This window comes from Panthera onca, chromosome Y (assembly GCF_046562875.1).
Source record: "Panthera onca isolate mPanOnc1 chromosome Y, mPanOnc1 haplotype 2, whole genome shotgun sequence".
Taxonomy (NCBI): domain Eukaryota; kingdom Metazoa; phylum Chordata; class Mammalia; order Carnivora; family Felidae; genus Panthera; species Panthera onca.
In genome coordinates this window covers 22,434,727-22,457,952 of record NC_138358.1, presented here as the reverse complement: position 1 = coordinate 22,457,952, position 23,226 = coordinate 22,434,727, and the positions used below count along the sequence as shown (strand labels likewise).

At 38.3% G+C, this 23,226-nt stretch overlaps 1 long non-coding RNA gene across 1 annotated transcript in view; it reads right to left on the bottom strand.

Annotated features, from left to right (window-relative positions):
- The window catches only part of LOC145714957 (uncharacterized), a 35,419-nt gene extending 26,738 nt beyond the window's left edge, over positions 1-8,681 (bottom strand). Inside the window, exon 1 of the long non-coding RNA XR_014137088.1 lies at positions 8,556-8,681. This is a non-coding gene — a long non-coding RNA (uncharacterized LOC145714957). The remainder of the gene's footprint in view (positions 1-8,555) is intronic.
- Positions 8,682-23,226: the final 14,545 nt, after the last annotated feature.

The following is a 23,226-nucleotide window of genomic DNA, read 5'->3' as shown; positions in this document are numbered from 1 at the left end:
GGTGCCAGATGTGTGTTGTGATTTTCCATAATCCCTGAAATGCTGCTGCTACACTGTCTTGTGAACTTTTTCTGGGACAGGCTGGCACCTGGCCGTAGTGTTGGGGCACCAGCAGCAGCAGGGTCCAGAGGGCATTCCTCGATGCAGCCGATATATTGTCATTGCTCATTCAGCTATTGCTCAGTGAGACCCTCCCACAGAGGGTCAGAGCAGGTCAAAGCCACAGTCCTTCAGAAGTAAGGGGCCAGGGAAAACAGCCGTACCTGAGACAAAACTCAGGGGTGAGGTACTGCCTGGGGCCTGGTCACAGAGAATGAAAGAGTGGGGAGTGGACAAGAGATGAAGACAGAGGACGGTAGCACCATTGCTGATCCGGGAGAACAGACTGGGTAGTTGAGTGGTGCCATTTTCACCACTCTCGAGCATGTGCATATGCACCAAAGAGAGCCACAACAATCAACCCCAGTAGGCTAGTAGAGCCATCTAGTGGAGAGCAGAGCTGTTACATGGAGCCCCGTCCACTGGGCCACTTCACTCTTCAAGAACACAAGTCTCACCACTGGCTTAACTTATGGACTATAAAGAGATACATAGACTGACTTCTAGAAGAAAACAAAGCAATTTCAGTCCTACTTCAATCAGTTAACAGGTTCATCTGTTCAATTTTCTTTCTTTTGTTTTCTTCTTTCTTTTTCTCTTTTACAATCTTTTGTTTTCCTTAAATACAGAAAGAGAAAAAAATCATTTTAATTTTTAATTTTTATTAAAAATATTTGTCTTTAATTTTTATTACTATATTTTTTAATTTTGTGTAAAATTTTCAAATTCTACTTTGCTTGCATCATTTTATTTTAGTCTACTTCAGTGTATTCACCTTTTCAAATTTTCAAACAATTTCTTTTTTTTTCCTTTTCTTTCACTTTTTCTTTTTCATTTCTTTTCTTTTTCTTAAATGCAGAAAGAGAAAAACTTCATTCTTACTTTAAATTTCTATTAAGATATTTGTACTTAATTTTCATTATTATCGTTTGGGCTTTTTATGTAAATTTTTTCAAGTTCTATTTTATTTCCATCATTTTATTTTAGAATACTACAGGTATTCACTCTTTCAAATTTACAAACGATTTATTTTTTATGTATTTTAAATCTTTTTTCTCTTTTAATTTCTTTTCTTTTTTCTTAGATACAGAAAATAAAAAAATTCATACTTATTTTTAATTTTTTTTAATTTTTTTAATACTTATTTATTTTTGAGACAGAGAGAGACAGAGGATGAGCAGGGGAGGGTCAGAGAGAGAGGGAGACACAGAATCCGAAACAGATTCCAGGCTCTGAGCTGTCAGCCCAGAGCCCGATGTGGCGCCCGAACTCACAAACCATGAGATCATGACCTGAGCTGAAGTTGGACGCCCAACCGACTGAGCCACCCAGGTGCCCCTATTTTTAATTTTTATTAAGAATATTTTTCTTTAAAATTAAAAATAGACCTACCCTATGACCCAGCAATAACACTGCTAGGAATTTACCCAAGGGATACAGGAGTACTGATGCACAGGGGCACTTGTACCCCAATGTTTATAGCAGCACTCTCAACAATAGCCAAATTATGGAAAGAGCCTAAATGTCCATCAACTGATGAATGGATAAAAAAATTGTGGTTTATATACACAATGGAGTACTACATGGCAATGAGAAAGAACGAAATATAGCCCTTTGTAGCAACGTGGATGGAACTGGAGAGTGTGATGCTAAGTGAAATAAGCCATACAGAGAAAGACAGATACCATATGGTTTCACTCTTATGTGGATCCTGAGAAACTTAACAGAAACCCATGGGGGAGGGGAAGGAAAAAAAAAAAAGAGGTTAGAGTGGGAGAGAGCCAAAGCATAAGAGACTGTTAAAAACTGAGAACAAACTGAGGGTTGATGGGGGTGGGAGGGCGGGGAGGGTGGGTGATGGGTATTGAGGAGGGCACCTTTTGGGATGAGCACTGGGTGTTGTATGGAAACCAATCTGACAATAAATTTCATATATTGGAAAAAAATTTTTTTAAAAATAAAAATAAAGGAAGAGAAAAGAAGAATCACTGTATCAAGGACAAATCCAGTCCAACAACTTTTCTACATGGATATTTTGTAGTGTTGGGCTAGGCCAGCAAATCTCTTGACACTAAAATCACTTTTTGTGATTCAATCAAGGTAGTTTTCCAAAAGTTTACTCTTCTCTTCAGATAGGTGAGAAGGGAGTGGAGTAATATGAGTTCATATACTGTTTGCTTACTTTTACCATGATTTCAAGGAAGTGAATTCATGGGGATTCGATTGTTAGAGAAAATATAGGATGCCCAGTTAAATGTGAATTTTGGGTAAGCAACAAATAATGTTTTAGAATAAGTATGTCTTATGTCGTATTTATTTAATATAAGTATTTAGGACATGTTTATACTAAAACATTATTTGTTGTATCTGAAATTCCAATATAACTGATATTTTTAATTTTTACTTGCTAAATCCTGGCAATTATAACTAGGGATGAACTTGAAGTGTCCTTTAAAATTTTTAATTTAACTTTTCACCCATCACTTCCTTGCATTTTAATGATATTTAATAAATTCCCATAGTAAATGATACATTTAATGATACTTAATACATTTACATAGTAATGATACATTTAATGATGCTTAATAGATTCCCATACTAAAATATACCTGCATTTCTTCATGGTAAGTCTTCTTTTGCATTATTTAAGTTAAAGAATAAATTCTACAAAATCTAATCCATTTGTTAGTGATAAAAATTTGTCTTCAAGTTGAACATCTTCAAAATATGTTAGTCTCTAGCAAAGACTGGAATGCACACTATCTTTTAGAGGTACAAGCATAATGGAGTGCCTGGGTGACTCAGTTGGTTAAGGGTCCAACTTCAGCTCAGGTCAAGATCTCACCATTCATGGGTTCGAGACCCATGCCAGGCTCTGTGTTGACAGCTCAGAGCCTGGAGTCTGCTTCAGATTCTGTGTCTCTCTCTCTCTGCCCTGCCCCTAGTCAAGCTCTGTCTCTCTCTTTCTCAAAAATAAATAAACTTAAAAAAAATTTAAAGATACAACCATATCTTCTGACAATTATTTTTACTTTGTCTCTTATCAAAGTAGGAAAAAAGCACTGATATTCCACAGAAACCCCAGTGGTCATTGTTCTGGTCCTTTGGTCCTTCAGTCATGCTCTGGGCTAGCTGAAGTTAAAGTCATGCATTAAGATGGAGCATGTAGCCATTTGAAACAATGTGGATGGAACAGGAGGCTATTATGCTAAGTGAAATTAGTCAGAGAAAGACAAAAATCATATGACTTCACTCATATGAGGTCTTTAAGAGACAAAACAGATGAACATAAGGGAAGGGAAACAAAAATAATATAAAAACAGGGAGGGGGACAAAACAGAAGAGACTCATAAACATGGAGACCAAACTGAGGGTTACTGGAGGGGTTGTGGGAGGGTGGATGGGCTAAATGGGTAAGGGACACTAAGGAGTCTACTCCTGAAATCATTGCTTCACTATATACTAATTTGGATGTAAATTTTAAAAAATAAAAAACAAAGTTAAAAAAAAAGATGAGCATGTAAAAGACATCCTTATTTATTTATTTATTTATTTATTTATTTATTTATTTATTTGGCTATGTTTATTTCTTTTGAGAGATAGACAGAGAGCAAGCAGGGGAAGGGCAGAGAGAGAGGGAGAGAGAGAGAGTCCCAGGCAGATTCCATGCTGTCAGGGCAGAGCTTGATGTGGGGCTCTGAGTAGTGCTCTTAAGGTTTTACTCATCTAGATAGTAAACTGAAGTGAGGAGTATGTCAGCCAAGCAAGGGTCTAGAGTTCCAATATTTTTAAATGTGGGGCTTCTGTGTGACTCAGCATCTTAAGCCTATGACTTCTGATTTTGCCTCAGGTCATGATATCAAGGTTGTGGCATCGAGTCCCACATTGGACTCTGTGCTGACAGCATGGATCATGCCTGGGATTCTCACTCCCCTTTATCTTTACCCCTCTCATATTCTCTTTTGTTCTCTCTCTCAAAATAATTAAAAATTTAAAAAAAAAACCTAAAATATGACTACAATTACACGTTGGAGATATATTGATAAAGAATCTGATAAAGAATACTATATTTACCAAAACTTCTTTGGAGAAAGGATTGTAGCTATTGTAGTTGACCAAAATAAATCTTTTGACGATTCCTTGCATGAATAACCAACCATATGATTTCCTGGAAGAAGCATTCTAAATATTCAAGAAACTGGAATATAAATTTTGCTTAATGTAGTATGGCCACTTGGGGTCCAAAGAGAATACTGGTTACAAAGTGGAAAGACAAGATATTGACAATAGCCCCTTTCTTGGCCTTTCTCCACTTTTTAACCTTTCAAAGATAAATGTGCTGTATATATGTATATTTATAAAATATGTGCTGAGAAAATGTTCAGTTATTTGCCTTCCTCAATTATCCCCATAAATTAATCTCCATACTTAGAATAAATAATGGACTCATATTGCACACATTTCCCAAATATGGAAAATTAGAACAGGACACTCCAAAGAACACAAGGCCCCTATACACTAGTCCAGAACACCAGATGTTTTAGAGAAGTGGTTGTCAAGATTAGTGAATGTGCAAATCCCAGAAGAGGCTAATTAAACTATGTGGGACATTATCTCCAAAGTTGCTGATTGGGTAGTCTGGGGTGTGGCCTAAGGTCGTATTTCTAACAAGTTCCCAGTGTGGCTATTTGTGAGTCTGAAAACTGGAGTTCTAGAACCACTGTTTCAGAATTTATATTCTGATATCCTAAACTCAGTAAAGTACAAATATAATTAGGAGTTCTTTTCATTCTTGTTTTTTTGTTTTGTTTTGTTTTGTTATGCTTTCCTTTTTAAATCCAGTTATACTCTAAGAATTATTAAATATTAAAAACAAGATACAGAGAGGCAATATAGAATCCCTAGCTGCAGAGATGGTTAAAAATGAAATTAAAAGTAATTGACTTGAATGATTTAGGTACACACCTGTTTGAGTAAAGGGTGCACCAATGGCCTCCTAAAGACTTTGTCAAAGCCTATGGTTCAACAACCAAATACTCTGCTAAATGCTATGCTGCTAACCCTGAATATACTTTAACTAATTATATTTGTTTCATTCCCTCATATTCTTAACTGACTTTCTCTTTCTCATGTTGATTTCTTCTGTTCATTTATGTTTATGGGGAAAAAAAGAGAGACAAAATAATATCCATAGAAATTAAGACACTTCAGGGATTTGTGATTTTTAGGTAGTAGCATTATTGACTTGCTTCTCCAAGTGGGATTTCTTATCTATTTTAAAATTCACCTCAGCTTTGTTCTAAATAACTTTCCCCACACTATTCAGAGTTCAATTTTTTTGTTGTTGTTTTCGTCGTCATTGTTATTGTTCTTAATGAAACAACATGGCTGAATAGATTTTTTTTTAATTTACTGGATGCTATAATCAAAATGCAGAGGTAGAAAAAGTCTCCCAAATTTTAGGGGCACTACAATTACTGCTCCACTAGTAACCATTGTTACTTTAAAATATCTAGTTTTATTGGGTCACTTGTGTGGATCAATCAGTTAAGCCTCAAACTTTGGCTCAAATCATGATCTCACAATTGGTGGGTTCCAGCTCCACATCAGAGTCTGCACTGAGAGTGTGGGGTCTTCCTGGGACTCCCTCTTTCCTTCTCTCTCTCTCTCTTTCAATAAGTAAATAAGGTTTTAAAAATATACATAGTTTTATTTGGAAACGTTAATTTTTTCTTTCTAAATTTTTGAGCACTAACCTATAAGTGATGACAGCCATGCCTAGATTTGTATGAATTTTTAATTTCTCACACTATTACTTTTTGGGTCAATTGTTTCATTAATGTGGTTAGCTCAATTGGACAATTATTTTTTCTTCTTTCTCCTTTCTCCCTTTTTTTGTTCAGTCCCTGTGGCTGTTTCCACTTTTCCACTTTCTCTTCAGCTGCTTTTGGAGGGGGTGCTTTACCCTGCTCACCCCTCATCTCCATCCTCTCTCCTAAAGCAAAAACAGCTTCCTGCCCTCTGTAGCTTCCTGCCTTCTCTCTCCCCTGGTTCATCTATCCATGCTGTGTACCACGTTCCATGGTTCAGGTTGTGTAGCTTGGTGTGTTAATCCTCGAATCAGTTTTATAGGTGTGCAGGATGGTTTAGCATTGATCTGGCTGCATTTCAGCGACAAGAGATGCAAAAAATACTTTCATGCTGTTCTGCCATCTTAGCTCCTCTCTCAGCATTTTTTAAAATGTGAATTTATCAATAATAATAATTAATTAATTAATTAATAATGTTTAATTTATCAATTAAATTATGGAAAGCAGGTTTTCCATAATAAAAATAAAGCACACACATTTACAAGACTCAAATAGTCTTAGTTGCTCTGCAATAAGTCAAAAGCAAATAATCCATATGTTTAGTAATCAATACTTTAGTACTCCACTCTATTTAAAAAAGACCTAGATGTCCACTGAATTCAATCTCATTTGTTGTGTAAGAAAAACTTTAAAGTTTCAGGTTACTAAAGACTTTGAAAGCTATCTTAACAGTTACCTATGAAAACTCTGAGATGGACGGAATTAACCATTATTTTAAGTCATCTTTTTGCTAACAAACTGCAATAGAGATAATATGAGCTTATAGGACTTTTGTAAACCTTGGTAGAATACATTTCACATTTAATACTGACAACTCTAAAGACAAACTTCAGTTAGCTTAAATACCAAATTGTTTCATGTGTGTCTGCTTAAAAGTCAATCAATTTTTCCCTATTGTCAGTTTTTCCTGGAATATTGGTGGGGAATCTGAAGTGGGTGGTCCAATGGGCTGCTCTTTGCTCTTTGAAACTGAGGGTGGGAGGAGGAGGTAATGATGGTGCCTGAGGCATTGAAGATGGTACTGGAACCAGCTATGTAGGCCACATCCAAGGTAGTACAGAAAGAGGAGGGAGAGGGAAAGGCAGAAGAGGCTATGTGCCATCACAAGGCAGAGAAGGTAAGTTTCCCAGCTGTGAACCTTGTCAGATCACTCAGAGTCACAGACACCATGCTTTTAGTTCCACCAAAGTGGATATATGGAGTCAATGTTAGGTCAGAGAAGACAGGTAATTTCCCCCAAACAAATGGAGTTTTGCCAGCTGCTTGGGAATATCCCTTAAAGTTCCCATTCTAAGGCAGACTAAGCACAGTTGGCTCCAATTATCATAATCATTAACTGGGAAGTGAATGAGGGAGAGGTCCTCACATCTATTAGGAGAAGGAACACAGAGAAAGAGTCAGCGTCCCCTCTGTCAAGGATGGCTTGTGTTTCCTCCAGCAATCTAGCTTCTATTAGGACGTCTATTTAAATAATTATCATCAAGTATATCAGGAGCTAGTTTAATGGCCTTGTAGCTGACCAAACACATTCTGCAAGAGGCCGTGAGTCTGCGTCCTGAGTTGTGAAGCCCTGGACCTGGGGTATATCCATCCATTTGCCCTGTTTACTAAGGCCATGTAGTGTTTACAGGATTAGTCCTTTGTACATTTTGTAATCCAAGTTGTTTCCAGTGAATTAAAAAGGCATCCCCAGGGACACTCCTTGAGGACTGAAAGGAAGCTCCCACGTTACTCCTAGTGAAAAGGAGAGAGAGAAGTAGAGAGAAGGTCCATTACCCCTAGAATCCTCTCTACTCCCAGGTGGCATCCTACATGCAGGATATGTCAGAGGTTCCTGGTGTCAAAGAGCCCTGAGGCATTCCTTAAGTGAAATTGCTATGACCACTGACCAACCTACCTGCTTCCCCTCTGCATTCTGGACTACAGATAGTTGCTGGTGTATGGACCTGAATCTGCTTGCTGAGAAGGTATAGAAGAAATCATGATTTTTTAACCCATGGAAAACACCAGAAAATTTTAGATGGGGGAATTACCCAATTCTGTAACCTAAGTAGTAGTTAGTAGAGGACATTGACTGAAAATAGCAAGAAAATCCATCATGATCTAAGCGAGATTCCAACATACATAGTCCTTACAGCCAACTTCCCTAGGAAATGGTCCCCAGTGGGATTTTAATTCAATCGGATACTGGTTTCAGTCAGCTCCCAGTGGAGGTCCTATGGCTAGAAGCAGCTACACCAGAGATCTGGAGGGGATCACATTACATCAATGAGGAGGAAAACTTTCATGGGAGTCTTAAGATTGGCAGCTGTCTTGGTGACTTAGGTGGCTGTCTTGTGCCCAAGGCAGACAACTTTATATAAGGACAGGAATAAAGAGAGGGCAAGTTTCTAGTTCTTATTCAGAAGACCCACTCCAGTAAGGGTACTAACTTTTGGCCAAAATGCAGGCTTTCTCTTCCCTGTAGGGTAGTCGTGGGCTACAGGATTACAGCCTGAGCAATGGACATAAAAGTGCTCCAATAAGAACATACTTCTCAAAAAGCTCCTGAAATGAGAGTAAAGGGTGAAAAGAGAAAGTACTTACCAAATTTGCACCAGCTCAGAGTCCAGATGAAAAGACTCAAAGCCCCACATTAGGTGCCATATGATGAAGGTTTGGGGGTGATGGTGAGGTGTTCCAGAGCCAATGGCCAAGAAAGAATTCTTGAAGATGTCTTTGGTGCAAAAAAAAAAAAAAAAAAGATTTTGTTAATGCATGGGGCAGGACCTATAGGCAGAAAGAGCTGCACTGGAATTATGACAGATAACTGATTATACCCTCAAGTTGGCAAGGGGTCAGGGATAGAGTATGTCTCTAAGAAATTTAGGAAGCAAGGTTTCCAGGACCTTGAGGTTCATTTATTACAATTTAGCGAAACCTCAATGATGAGGCTCTTTAGATGTATATCAGGGTGTCATAAGCTTGGAGTATGATTTCCAGCACATATCTTTGGTTGGGGGGGGGGGGGGGGGAGGGTGAGACAAAGGAAGTTTCCAAATGAACTTTTATATGTTAAAGTAGACTTGCAGGTTCTCAGGGGGTTAGGATAATGTTATACTAAGGTTCCCTTTTTTCCCCAGCAAAGTGTCATCATCAGGCAGCTAAGCTCCTAGAGGGAGGTCACTCTGCTTGTTTCAAGGACTTGCTAGTGGGCTGTAAGCAGTAAGGGAAATTAATTTTTAATTTGCCTTCATTTCCCACATTACATGGCAAACACTTAAACCCCTTTCCTTTGTTCTTAGGGAGCTAGGAGTGTCTGAGGAGCATGACATATATCCCACCTAGCAGGGAGGTCGGGGTGCTGTTAGCCTATACTTTGCCCTCAGCTTGTCCCATAATCCCTCATAACCTTCACCTAATTTAATATTCTCCTCAATTGTTATTTTCTTAGAGAGGCCCTGCCCTTATTAACTACCAGATATAAAGGGCACACACATCACTCTCTACTCCCTTATCATACATTTTCTTCAAATCACTTTGAATACATCTGTTATCTTTGGGGCTTATGTCCCCTACATATCACCTGTCATACTCTCTACTAGAATAATAAGCCCATGGAGGTGGGACATTTATGTATTTTTTTTCCTAAAAAAACAATATTAGGAACTGTTGAAGTGAATAAAGTATGCCAAAGATGGTCAATGGAGCTAAAACAAACTCTGGTCTTTAGCTTAGAAACCCCTCCTCCGGGTTCTTCTTCCTTTGTTTGCTGTGTGCGTGAAACTACCCCCCCCCCTCCCGCCCAATACACACACACACACACACACACACACACACACACACACACACACACACAAGTATGGAGGCTTACAACTGCAAATTGCCCTTCCTGCTCGCATTCGGGGCTCAGATCTTTGGAGAAATGGTCTCCTCTGAGCCCACTGGTGTTAAATAAATTTCCAGCCCACCAAGATCTCTGAGTGACATTTGGTTTTTCTGCCAATGTCCCAGCCTGGTTCTGTAACAGAACAGGCCTGGTACAGTAGGAACTCTATCAATGTTTCCAAATAAATGAATTACACACAAACTGACATATGTACAATGCAGTTCCCACCTGAGAGCACTGCAAAAGACAGATGAGACACAAATCAAGACTACAAGACTATATCTAATTGAAGAGACAAGAGTTGAGCAGAAAATAATTGTTTGTAGTTCTACATCTGATTCAAACCAAACTGATGGATGCCAGAGAGTAAAAGTGTTTTTCACTTACAGAAACATAAGCCTTCAGCAACCAACGGAATGGGAAAAGATATTTGTAAATGACATATCGGACAAAAGGCTAGTATCCAAAATCTATAAAGAGCTCACCAAACTCCACACCCGAAAAACAAATAACCCAGTGAAGAAATGGGCAGAAAACATGAATAGACACTTCTCTAAAGAAGACATCCGGATAGCCAACAGGCACATGAAAAGATGCTCGACGTCGCTCCTTATCAGGGAAATACAAATCAAAACCACACTCAGATATCACCTCACGCCAGTCAGAGTGGCCAAAATGAACAAATCAGGAGACTATAGATGCTGGAGAGGATGTGGAGAAACGGGAACCCTCTTGCACTGTTGGTGGGAATGCAAATTGGTGCAGCCACTCTGGAAAACAGTGTGGAGGTTCTTCACAAGATTAAAAATAGACCTACCCTATGACCCAGCAATAGCACTGCTAGGAATTTACCCAAGGGATACAGGAGTGCTGATGCATAGGGGCACTTTTACCCCAATGTTTATAGCAGCACTCTCAACAATAGCCAAATTATGGAAAGAGCCTAAATGTCCATCAACTGATGAATGGATAAAGAAATTGTGGTTTATATACACAATGGAGTACTACATGGCAATGAGAAAGAATGAAATATGGCCCTTTGTAGCAACGTGGATGGAACTGGAGAGTGTGATGCTAAGTGAAATAAGACAGATACCATATGGTTTCACTCTTATGTGGATCCTGATAAACTTAACAGAAACCCATGGGGGAGGGGAAGGAAAAAAAAAAAAAAAAAGAGGTTAGAGTGGGAGAGAGCCAAAGCATAAGAGACTGTTAAAAACTGAGAACAAACTGAGGGTTGATGGGGGGTGGGAGGGCGGGGAGGGTGGGTGATGGGTATTGAGGAGGGCACCTTTTGGGATGAGCACTGGGTGTTGTATGGAAACCAATTTGACAATAAATTTCATATATTGAAAAAATAAATAAAATAAAATAAAATAAAATAAAATAAAATAAAATAAAATAAAATAAAATAAAATAAAATAAAATAAATAAAATAAAAGACAATTAAAAAAAAGAAACATAAGCCTTCAGTAGGAAACTTCAGTGAATTGTTCAGATACTTGAAATATTAGTTTTAATCAAATCTGATGAGGGACCACAAGCCAAGCTGAGGGTCAAGCCCCTTCAGATACGATATGTGTGATATTCTTCAAGCACTCTCAGCTGCCCAAGAACAAAAGGAAGGAAAGAAGACAAATGGTTAGCTGATAAGAGATCACAGTCATACAGGAGATGAGTCTCACATCAGTTTACAAATATCTTAGTAAATTACAAGGAATAGCCTAATCTCCAGAAATCTATTAGGGACTCCAAGAAACTGAGTCTGCATCACCTTCACATCCATAGTCATGTAGGGACCAAAGGCAAGAAGGAAATGGCAGGTATAATTAAATTTCTTTATAGCCTGAATGCCATTGACAAATACTTGAGACATTTCTCCAGGAAACACCTACCATCCTAATTTTATAGAGAGAAAACAATATTATCTTGACAATAGCAAGACCTCAGTTGTCTTAGTAGTCCTCTTTAGCTAATGAAAGTCCCTGTAGAGGTCTTCCTTTTGCCTTTTCCTCCCCCAATGCTAGAGTATATAACTAGTCATTTTTCACAACCCCAGTGCAGTTCTTTCTGTCCATTGTACCTGTCCCCATGCTTTAATAAAATCACCTTCTTTGTACCAAAAACTCTTGAAGAATTCTTTCTTGGTTGTCAACTCTGGAGCCCCATCACTCCAAAATCTCATCATCTCCCATTATTTCAGAAGTCCCCAAAGAAAAAGTCATACTACGCTCCACAGTCAAAGGCACAATTTGAGGCTGAATAGCTCACATCTTCAACTGAAATGGAATTTCTTAGAATCTGAGGTTCTTATTATATTTTGATATTTATCCTTTCATGTCTAAATTCATAGCCTAGGCTATCATATCAGATACTTTCAAGATGAGAAATTATTTGTGAACCAATAGAACTTAATTAAATTTTCCTTTTGCCTCTTTTTTCTTTTCCGATTATCATGAAAACATGGATGTGAAAATGTCCCTTTTTTTCTTTACCTCCTGTTCATGAATCATATCTTTGAAATCTGAAATCTCCTCATTTTTTAATTGTCCCAAACTTCAAATTCAGCATTTCATCTTGTTTTATTCTGGGTATAACTTATTTTAGATATAACTTTGTTTGGAAAACAAAAATAAGCTGGGCGTGGGGGTAATCTTACTCTCCAAAATTTTCAAATGTGTGAGATTACTTGAAATTATCAGGAATTTTGCCTCTTTTCTATTTTCTACACAACCTCTATCCTAATAATAAATATTTAAGTAATTCAAATATTCCTGCTTGACTTTCCAGAAAGTTGACATCCTGCTCCTGCTTTGATAGACTCATTTTTTCCACCCACTTGGGAAGGAAAGATAGTGGGAAAAGCCAGAGTTTAAAAAAAAAAAACAAAAAAGGACACCCCTTAGTGAATGCGTTTAATAGATGACATGTTTTCTTTCTTTTTGTTTGATTAAACTGGCACATACCCAGCATGGCATTGTCCACTTTGAAGTAGCTTTCCATTGTTCTTCTACCAGCCTCTATTAAGGCCAACTGACAGATAACCTACCAAATGCTTTCTCCTTTGTCTTCCAACCTCCTTACCACCCATTTGTTGGGTTGATCTCTTTAACATTATGTGCCTCTTTGTATTCTGTTATAATTTTTGTTTTCAAGTCTTTTTTGTCTGATATAAGAATCGTTACCTTGTCCCTTTCTCTCTCTTCCTTCCTTCCTTCCTTCCTTCCTTCCTTCCTTCCTTCCTTCCTTCCTTCCTTCCTTCCTTCCTTCCTTCCTCCCTCCCTCCCTTCTTCCTTCCTCTCTCCTTTTCTTTCTTTCTTTCTTTCTTTCTTTCTTTCTTTCTTTCTTTCTTTCTTTCTTTCTTTCTTTCTTTCTTTCTTTCTTTCTTTCTTTCTTTCTTTCTTTCCTTCCTTCCTTCCTTCCTTCCTTCCTTCCTTCCTTCCTTCCTTCCTTCCTTCCTCCTTTTTCTTTCTTTCTTCTTTCTTTCTTTCTTTCTTTCTTTCTTTCTTTCTTTCTTTCTTTCTTTCTTTCTTTCTTTCTTTCTTTCTTTCTTTCTTTCTTTCTTTCTTTCTTTCTTTCTTTTGAAATAGGGCATAAATTAAAAGACAGTGTTTCCAAAGGCATCAAGGATAAATTGTTCTTATTCCTGACACTGTCATAAGAAAGAAGGCTGGTTTTAAAATGAGCTCTGACATCCCTGTTCCTCTTCAAGACAAAGAGACCCTAAAGTCTCATGTGAGGTCTGAGCCAGGAATAGGCTTACAGTAGACTTATTACAGAGCTTTAGGAAATAAAACTGAACAGGTTCTGTGGTTCAAAAGCAAGTTTCTGCTCAAAATCACCAAGACAACACCTATAAATAATAACAAATGGTTTATAAGTTGCCTGGAGTATTGAGGCTGAAGCTGCCTGAATGAAATTGTAATAGGTCTCCCTGGCAGGATGTCCACTAGGAGATAGTAGCATAGGTGAAATAACCCCTACTACCACCAAGTTGCTTCTGCCCTGAGAAATCTGGTAAGCTGTAGTGACTTAACCAGGACTTCAGATCTTCCTGGTTACAAGCCTTCTGAAGGTCCTGTCTTTATTCAGCTTGATCTTCTGTCTGAACAGGTAACTGCTCCCTTCCATACTTTACCGTGTGACTGTAATCCTTCCTTTTGCCCCTCACCCCAAATTTTGACACTCTATACTATAAATTATATAGGCAACTTATACAGAATTCAGTTATTTTTCCTATCAGATGACCCACCACAAAACTACATATCTACGCACCTATCTGTACACAATTATTTGATAAATAAAGACTTTCCATCAGAATACTTAGGTGTTATCTTTTTTAAAAAAAACTTTTATTTTACATGTTAGGTCTTTAAATTATAAACATAGGTCTTCCTGAAGATGAACTGTTGTGGAAAAGATCCTCTGCAAACAGAGTGGAAATGATGTATCACAAGTGACAACTGATAAGGTGCTAACAACTTATTTTCTTTTTCCAAGTTTTGTGAAATTTTGTTAAAATAAGTTGAATGACTTAACAGTAGATGGTATCTGCACAGACAAAAATAAAATTAAATTTGGAATTGTACTAAATGTTTAATTGGCAGAAACACAAGTCATAAATAATATTTTCTTTTCTGCAGCATTTTTTTAAATGTTCATTCATTTTTTGAGACACACGTTTTTTGAGAGCATGAGCAGGGGAGGAGCAGGTAGAGAGGGAGATAAAGAATCTAAAGCAGGCTCCAGGCTCTGAACTGTCAGCACAGAGTCCAGCCTGGGGCTCGAACTCACTAGCTGTGAGTCATGACCAAAGTCAGATGCTTCATCGACTGAGCCACCCAGACGCTCCTCTGCAACATTTCTATTAAAAGCCTACTTCTATGCTTTCCTGTATTCTGAAAGGATGTAAATATAAAGCAAACCTCTTAAGAGAGCAAATTCCAAGACTGCTATATATTTACCACAACTAAAGATCAATTATTCCATTGAATATCAGATCTAATAAGTACTAGTCACATACTGGAAAAGCAAAATGTATTGTTGGTTGCTATGATTGGTCTTGTATCTTCTTTATATGGAAACTTCACCATGCTTTCAATCAAATTAGAGAATTGAATATAAATGCAATATATAAATATTTTCAAACTGATGGATTCATTTGAGTAAGTGAATCTCTGAAAAACAAAATATGTGATTTAATTCTTCTTTTGGTAATTCCAGCATCCTAAATAAAATGTCCATTTCATAGCAAGGAAATGAATGGCTCTCTCCCAGTATAAGAAAGAAGTGCTTGTTTGGTTGCTGTTCATTTACATGAGAAAATAGACTTTGACTTCCTTATATTTGACTGATTAAACCTAAAGTTTGTACTAAGGTCTGACTATCAAATACCCCCTAGGCATAAGTTACTTTATTCTTACCTTTGATATTGCCACACCACTGAAAATATGTAGACATTGTTACTCAGTGGATGGTATAAATCAGACTCTAAATATCTAAACAGCTGCAATTCACTTACTTCTGTGTGACATCCAAACTCTTCAAGCCCATCTACTCCACACCAGAAAAATTTATAGCAACTAGTGCTGCATAATTCAACATAACAATGTAAATATTTTATATAATTAATGATATGTAATTAAATATAATGTAATTCCATTTGGGTTCTCTGAGGTGACTATTTTACAATTAGTGCTTCATCAACAAACAGCTTTCTGAGGCATAGCAAACTCCTCGTATACCAGCAACACATACCCAGAAGTGTCACCATCATAGTAAATGAATTGTGGAGAAAAACCAAACATTTCAGCTCATCAGACACCAGCCTTTCATTATGTTAGAAACAAGAGGGCTTTGCATGCCAAAACCACATATCAACCTAAATGTTAATAGCTTTGCCTCCAGCTTGCTGGCAGTTGGAAAAGGGACAGGAAGGTCCAACCACAAGTTGACCTTTCTCTAGCTTTACAAACACAGTCAATTACCTAGGGCCCCATAAAGAGAAGTCAACATCCTACAGTCATGTCCCAAGAGCTCCAGTAAAATCTTCTGCTTGTCTGCCTTACTCATTTGGGTCAGAAATTGATGGGCAGGTGGTGGAGGAGCAGCAACCTGAGAGCTGTTCTGTGTTCTGTGATGGAGAAAGGACATCTGCAGAGCATCTGGGTAAGGACTGTATCTGAATGAAGTCATTCCATGTCCCTGGCTCAATTACGCTAATGCCCACATCTTACAGCTATGATGATAACAAGGAGATAGTGCTGCTGGGAGTTTTGCTTTGAAACATTTGAATAAATGAGCATATTTATGATTTTAAAATACATCATCTTCCCCAATTTGTTTGAATTCAAAAGAATCATAACACATAGTCTCTGTCTTATACAGAGGGCTCAAGACTGTAGCTGTCTAGGCCCCCCAGACGTCATCCTCTGAGACCCACTGCATCTCTGGAAGGAATTCAGATTTCTCTTCCACCCACTGCTTCTTCTCAGTTTTCTCTGGTTTGTCTATGCCCAAGATTAAGTTTCTTTTATTTCTTTCCTTTAAGAATTTTTATTAACAGCAAAACAATACATGTCCACAGTAAAAATGTCAAATTAAACTTCCGGGCTATAAGGATACAACAACTTCTAGAGCAAGTACTCAGCATCCAGGAAGGGACAAGTTACACACACTTGGGGGAATCAGAAAAAAATGTGTATTTTGCACTAGTGCCGGCCCAGCAGAGTCACCTCCAGAGACTAAGATCCCAACCTTGGTGTTGACCTCCTTTTATGGTTGGGGTTTAGGGGCTCAAGAAGAAGAAAAGAAAAAGGGGAGGGGGCACCTATCAGTAGTGCAGTAGTGCACACAGGCAGTTGGTGGATGCAGAAGGCAAGCAAGATTACAGAAGCCAAAAGCATGCAAGGGGAGTATCCAGTCTCAGACATCTGGACGGCCACCTTTTTTTTTTTTTTTTTTTTAATCTGCCCTTGTCAGATTTCCTTCTCACTTTTGCCAGATTCCCTTCTCATAACCATATGCTGACTTAGCCCTATTCAGACAAAAATTACTTTCAGGAATGATCACATTAAACTTTTATTGATTTTTCTCTTATTCTAAGTAAAATTATTATTTTTTAATTTTTTTCTCCATTTTAAATATGGTATAATGAATTTCTACTATGGAAAGTACAAATGTATTTATAGTTGTTATGAAATTGTGTCCCACCCTAACTAAAACATACTTCTCTTAATTTCTTGCAATATAAATGTAGCATAATTTAAAAAACATTAATATATTAATATGATTATGTTCATTGTAGGGCCACATGGTGTACAATGATTAAATATGCTTTCTTATACAAATTTTAATTTTACCTAGGGAAAATGTACTTTTTACTTGTCTCATTTTCTATGAATTTTTTGTTAATTAACCCTCTAAACTCTTCAAGAGCACTATAGCCTTTTTTCCAATAAAGGTAAACACATCAGGGTCCATTTAGGGATGCCACAAGCTGCCACCTGGAAGCTCTCCCTTTAGCTTCCAGAGAATTTGCTTTGCCTCTTTCCTGGATTCTAAGACTTCATTTTGTTTCTCCACCAGCATCTCCCCCTTTTGGTAGAAGCACATACTCAAGTAGCTTTATGAGAAATAATACAGATGAGGAAAAATTTTTGAGAAATGAATATTAAAAAAGAACTTAAGCTATTTGAAATTTGGCTGCACATAGAGTTCTAGTTTGAAAATCATTTTTCCTATTACATTGAATGTATTCCTTCAGTGTTTTACCAGTGTTGCTTTTGAGAAGTATGCTTAGTCTTGGTATATGTACTTTTTTTTTTCTTTGTGGGCATGTTTATCCCTGAGGCATTTATCCTCAAAGTTATGAATTGTCATCATTGTGCCTCTTGCAGTGAGTCTTTTCTAATTTATTGTCCTGGGCACTCAATGTGCCTTTTCAATCTGGAAATTCATGTCCCTTTTCAATTATTTCTTTCATTGTTCCCTCCCCTCTGCGTTCTGGATCAGTGTTGAGAACTGCTGTTATTTATATGTTGACTCTCTTAGAACAGGCGTTCTCAAAGTCTAGTACACATACCAGCTGCATCTGCATCACCTAGGAACTTGTTGGAAATGTACTTTCTCAGGCAGCACACCAGACTTTCTGGATTAGAAACTCTATGAGAAGGACCCAGAAATTCTGCTTTAATAAGCCCTCCAGATGATTATGATGCAAGTAAAGTTATAGAATCACTGTTTCAGATTGATTCTCTAGTATTTTTATTGCTGTTCCCAACTTCCATCTTTTTTTAACCTTTTTTTTCTGTTGGTGAGGAACATTTCCAATCTTTCTCCATTCTTCCATTGTGTTTTTATCCCTTCTCTTTTTTAAAAATTTATTTTTCAGCAAGAGAGTATGAGAAGGGAAGGGGCAGAGAGAGAAAGGGAGACAGAGGACCCAAAGCACATTTTTCACTGACAGCAGTGAGTCCCTTTGGGGCTGGAAGTCAAGCTGTGCGATTGTGACCTGGGCAAAGCCAGATGTTTAACTGACTGAGCCACCCAGGCACCTCTCAATCACAAAACATGGGTCCAAGAGATGAGGCCTCTCCTAGCCAACTATAAGAAACTGGGATATGGGATTACTTGTTTCTTTCTTTCTTTCTTTCTTTCTTTCTTTCTTTCTTTCTTTCTTTCTTTCTTTCTTTCTTTCTTTCTTTCTTTCTTTTTCTTTCTTTCTTTCTTTCTTCCTTCCTTCCTTCCTTCCTTCCTTCCTTCCTTCCTTCCTTCCTTCCTCCCTCCCTCCCTCCCTCCCTCCCTCCCTCCCTCCCTCCCTCCCTCTCTCTCTCTCTTTCTTTCTTTCTTTCTTTCTTTCTTTCTTTCTTTCTTTCTTTCTTTCTTTCTTTCTTTCTTTTTTTCTCTCTTTCTCTCTTTCTTTCTTCTTTTTTCTTTTCCTATAGATGGGCAATTCCCCAAAGGCTAATACTCCTTTGAGAATGATTTTAAAAAATTTGGATGATTTAATCCACAAACCTTAAAGAAAAAGCCATTCATTTTCTTTTGCACTGAGACTTGGCCCCAATAAAAATTGGAGGAAGAAACCTGGCTGACAGAGGAAGATATCAATTATAATACCATCCTGAAACTGGACTTGTTCATGCAAACATGAAGGGAACTGGTAAGAAGTCCCCTATATTCAGCATTTGGAGGGCCTTAAGAGAAAATTGAGATATTTGTTAGCTCAATCCTGGCCTATTTGTAACCCTTTCCAAGGGTTCACAATGATGAAGGGAGGGAACTAAGAGCCCCTTGCCTGTACCCACAGCAGACCTAGAGAAGGAGGAAGGGAAATCTTCCACTTCAACCTCTGCCTCCTCAGGTCCTCAGTCTATATATCCAGACTTTAAAATGTGCACTTCTGCTCCCTGCTGCCCACATTATCCAGGCCCTCCCCATGATGTAACAAGCATGTTTTCCTTACAAGAAGCTAGAGTGCAGGAAGGAGAAACACAGGGAAACCCAACCATGATAATATTACAAGTTCATTTTCATTATAAGATTTAAGGCAGATAAAAGGAGATCTAGGTAAATCTGATGATCTGCATAAGTAAATAGAAGCTTTTCAGAATATTAGGTATTTTTTGAGTTGACCTGGAAAGATAAAGTGCTTTTGTTGAATCAGACTTCTAATGAGACAGAGAAACATGGGGTTCTGGCAGCAGCTGAAAGATATGGGAATGAACAACTCATTCTCATTGGACTGGAGATCGTATTGGGAGCTTCTGCTTTTGTACTGGGTCTAGGCACTTCCATCCCACCATGGACAATGGATGATGACCATCCCACTGAGGAATGGTATTGGCACCACTTCAAGGCTTTTGTTTTGGAGACATTAAGGAGGTCTAAAGTTAAATGCTTAAGTTATGCTATATTAGCCGGTATCTTACAGACACAGGATGAAAACCTGGTGTCCTTCCTGGAGAGGTTAAGAGAAGCTTTCATTAAATACATAGGTATTTAATACATAGGTATTTAAATACATAGGTATTAATACATAGGTATTTCATTAAATACATAGGTATCTCTCTTGATGTCCCCAAAGCTGAGATGATTCTAAAGGACAAACCTGTCACTCAACTGGCCCCAGATATTCAGAGAAAACTGCCAAAATTGGCAGAAGGGACCATGGAGGAGCTCTTACAAGCTGCCAATTTGGTATATTACAACTGAGGTCAAGAAGACCTTACATACTATGTCAGACCATGCTTCCCAAGGCCCTGGCACCAAGTATATGACTATTTGGGGCACTGGAAATGAGAATGTCCTCAGAGGGGACAACAGAAGTTAAAGCCCCATAAATAAGCTATACCCCTTGGGTGGAGATAGTCAATGGAGATCTGGATGCCCTCAAGGACCTCAATGTGAGAGGACTCATATAACCAATGTCCTTGACAGGGACTGATGGGGCCCAGGGCTCTTCATGGTGGCTTCCCATGAACCAACAACCTCTCAGAAATCCAAAGCTTCAGGTAATGGTAACTCCGTATTTAAAAGGAGAAAACAGCTGATTTTCTTCTTGATGTTGGAGCCACCTTTTTCTGTCCTTTCCACTCAGTCAATGATCCAAATGTGGTATTAACTATTAGAGGCATATCCAGAAGACTTAGGACTAAATATTTCTCATCCACTGGGTGTATATGATGAGACTTGATTTTTTCAGATTCTTTTTTGATAATGCCAGAGATCCATACTCACTTACTAGAAGGGGACAATAACATTAGGAACTACAGAGCTACTAGCTCCAGGATGGATACCAATTGCCTAAACTTATAATAATCTGGGTATCAAGGATCAGTCTTTCCTTGAGATAAGATTAAAGTTGTTCCATAGAGTTGTTCCTATGGAAACTGGATGGTCAAAGGGGAAATTGAGGATTTGGGACCATAAACTAGTTAAGGGGCTTAATTATTCTAATTGACAGCATCAAAAAATACAAGTGAGCATGGAAGATGAGGGAAAATTCATAGTTAAAAAAAATGACCATACATATCAGGGATTTTTTAGATGTTTACAATGTGTCTTTCCTTCTATTGGTGTGACCTCCTCCCTTTAAACTTTGCATTGGGAATATTAAGGCTCATTGGTCTAATATTATTTTTATATATAATTCATAGAAGCCATCACATATGCCAGAAAAAGACGACATCCAATAAAATCTTGTTAATCCAAGCATCACAAACACCGTCCTATTAAATTGGACGTTTGGATCAACCTCTGAACCTGCCCTGACTGTTGTTTCCATTATGACCCCCACTCAGCAGGAAGTAGTTAAGATCAGTCATTGTCCCTGTTCCTAAGGGCAGTTGGGAGTCATGTCTTCAGATTGAGGAATAGGTAGGAAAATATGGGACTCAGTAGGCAGAGAAGGAAAGGTTTTCCTTTGGTAGGGAAAAACGTTCCAATATTTTGGAATAATCCTGGGATTGTCTGACCACAGGAAATCCCTTTAGGTCTAAAGTGTCTTAAGAATGTTCCAGATACCACATACTCCCCTTCAGATTCCCATCAGGAATTTGACAGTCAAAATACCTAGCTTAAAAAAAAAAAGTAAACTTTCATAAAACTTGTCTTATACGAGGAACAGTTATGACCATAGAAAGTTAATAGATACAGAACTGTCCATGTAAAAGCAGGAGAATACATATTCCATTCAAGTATACATGGAACATTCTTCAAGATAAATCTGGAGAGAGACAAAGGAAAATAAAGGAGTTGTAGAACATGTACCAGGAGAATGGATTAAATATGTCTGGTTAAACAAGTCAACAACCCGAGTATCCAGACTAGAGGAGGGAAGAGATAAGAAGGAGAAAAAGAAGGAAGAATATATCTATATAATAAGAATTGTCTGAGAATTAAACCAGGCAATGCAACAGTGCTGGCACAGAACAGACACTGTCTGGTTCATCAGCTTCAGTCCCACTTCGGTAGATATGCGGTTATGGGGTGCAAAGGGGCATGGTTGGGGTAGACTGTCCCGCTTTCTTGAAGCCCCACCTTGTTGGTGATCGGGAGAAATATATGACGCCCCAGTCTCTCCTCCACCAACCAGGTGTTCCAAACCACCAGTGTTCAAGCTGTAGTCACTGTGCCACAGTAGTAAATGAGGCAATTTTTCTCACTGTACTGACTCCCATGCCCTGACAATTGGTTGGGATTCAAACTCCTGTTCCTCATGCCCCAGTACTGGCGGAGTGCTGCACCACGCTGGCGGGCATATATAGTCTTTGTCTTTTGAGAGGATACAAACCCTCTCCTCACAGCACCCCAGGAAGGGGATCCCTTTCCCCTACTGAGAACTGCACCTTTGACCTAGCCACTGAGCCCAGGGCTGCCTCCTCTCCCCTCCTAGGTGCATGGTAAGGGCAGCTGGCCTCAGTCCAGAGAAAGTCCCTCAGTTAGAAATGAGATCTTTCTATGTCCTAGTCCATGGTTTTTCTCTTGTCCTGATACAGTTCTACACTTCCCCAGCCTCTCTTCCTATTCCCTTTGCCTCTCTGAAGAAGGGGATACCTCCCCTCTGTTAGTTTTATCTCTCCCAGTTCACAATCATGCACCTATGGCCTGATTGTTCCAGTGGTTGTCCCAGTGGTTCCCTGGAAGTGACTCTCTTTGCCTCATTGACTCTTGGAATTCAAAGTTCTTTAGCTCAACTCTGTTTTGTTTGAGAGATGAGGGAACTTCAGATCCTCCTACTTCTCTGCCATGTTGGCCCCTCACCTTATACTCTTAAAAGTATAGCTTAAATTTAACATCATCAGTAAAGCCATTTGTAATCTTTCTAGCCTGCATCCTCAAATATTTCTCTGAACCCCATATGTATGGATTCAGAGAAATCTATATATCTATACCTATTCATATTTCTATCTATATCATCTATATCTTTATCTATCTATCATCTATCTATCTATCTATCTATCTATCTATCTATCTATCTATCTATCTATCTATCTCTTATCTATCTATCTATCTATCTATCTATCTATCTATCATCATCTATCTATCTAATCTATATATAGTTTTTTTTTTCCCTCAGATGGGTTTATTAGTCACTATACCAACCTGACCATTATCCAATATAGTGGCTCTGCATGAATTAGAAAAAGGAACCCTTTCCTCAAAATATTTTCCTACCATATTCTGGGATAATTTCCTACTAACTGCAAATCTACAAAGACAGTAGGGCACATGGGCTTCCCCCAGAGTTGTGATAGGCACAAATGGGCAACATACTCAATCATGGATAGAGCTCATTGTGAGACATTTCATGAGTTACTGAGCACTTCCAGGCCTCAGTTTCTACCTTTGAAAAAAACGGGGCAGTGTTCTCTCCCTTGACTA